The sequence below is a fragment of the Opisthorchis viverrini genome, assembly GCF_000715545.1.
Source record: "Opisthorchis viverrini unplaced genomic scaffold opera_v5_2, whole genome shotgun sequence".
In the NCBI taxonomy this organism is placed as follows: domain Eukaryota; kingdom Metazoa; phylum Platyhelminthes; class Trematoda; order Opisthorchiida; family Opisthorchiidae; genus Opisthorchis; species Opisthorchis viverrini.
This window is the reverse complement of record NW_008751658.1, coordinates 2,559,384-2,561,022: the sequence shown is the minus strand read 5'-3', so window position 1 is coordinate 2,561,022 and position 1,639 is coordinate 2,559,384.

Below are 1,639 nucleotides of genomic sequence, written 5' to 3'. Positions count from 1 at the left end.
CCAACCAACAAATCATTTGACCGCTTATCTGCTGGGAGCCGCATGTATATTAGCCCCACTTGCACAACAAAGGAGTTCGCAGCAAAATAAAAAAACGAGCCATTTTAATTACCGCACAAATAGGAGCTGGATACGCTATGTACAACGCGATTCATTCAATACGCGTGGCGAACATGCCGATGATTATGGGTAGCTCAACGCAGATCGAAGACGAGGGAGTCGTTGGGAACGTCAGACACTTCATTATCTCAAAAACATTATACCGAGCTCCTCCTGTTCACCACCTCAAAGACTCAGGTCCTATGAAATTTGAGGGAGAATATCGCGCCCGATTTAGGCTTCCCTTTCAAGTAGAGCATTCCGGGTGAAAGTTGGGTCGGCCTACCCTTGTTTCGCAACAATTTCCACTGGGTTTCCTGTAGGCTGCGTGTTGGGATCATTTCTCTGTTTGAGCTACGTAACCAGCAATGCGGATGCGTTCCATATTATATGTCTACGGCTTAAAATATCGAAGATCCAACACTGGCACTCGATCCAAACTGGAATGACACCTTTCTCCGAATGAGGAAAAGCCCATCCATATGTCCTTCGGAGGAGACTTAGCGAACGCCCTTGTCGTAGATCATAGGAGCGGATAATAGGATATTGCTAGGATAGATACAAAAAAGAGCGTACGGATCTGCCCATCTTCCAAAGTTTTCTATTTACTTCAACTTAAAAAGCTGGTTCAAAAACATTCGCCCTTCTTCGGAATATTCGAGACACATGCACCCATATCGACTACATGGACATTCAAATATTGTATGGAGCCCAAGTTAGACCTTCTCTAGAATAAGCAAACCAGACTGCCCACTTAAAGTGCAAAAGGGATCAAACCCATACTGGGCGTGTCCAATGAGCTACCACGAAGCTAGCTGCGGGCTTTAAATCCCGTCATAATTGAACGACTTTAATTAACTGAACATGGTCCGAATAATATGGGATACCCCAAGAGGACCTGATATCTTCTATCATCTTGTTTGAATCAGGTTTGGCTGAGTTTTCCGATGTTGATCAAACTAATACTCTCCGTGGACAAGGTAAGGAGATATTCAAGATCAAATCGTACAATTTTATGAGACAACAAATATTCGCATTTCAAGTTGGTGCGTGAAAGGGGCTTCTTGCGACGATTATTCACACCACATCTAGAGGCTGGATTAAACTTTTAAAGGATGGCTTTTTGCATGTATCCTCGTCGGCAAGCTTACTATTCAGCGCTGAATACAAAAACAGCGGAGCCTCTCCCTTTTGCTCGCACCTATAACTTGAACGGGATCAGACGAACAAACCGTACCGGGAAAGCTATGGCAAAGGCTTAGTCGTGCGCGTCAAACCGTGATTTCACTTACTCATGTTGAATTGAGGACCGAGGAGGGAGATAATCACCGATACACTGTACGTGATCCCTCGGTAGTCACCTCGGAGGTAACCTGACCTTGAGATATGGTAGTGCGGTGTTTTTCCATGTCATTGCGATCGTCACAATAACGGAACTAAGGTACCCTGAAGGCCGTTGTGTCATTGGTTTTCCCCCCACGGGCTTTCCCCTGAACCTCAAAGGTGGACGCTTCTTGTTACTAGTTCAACGCGGATTGTA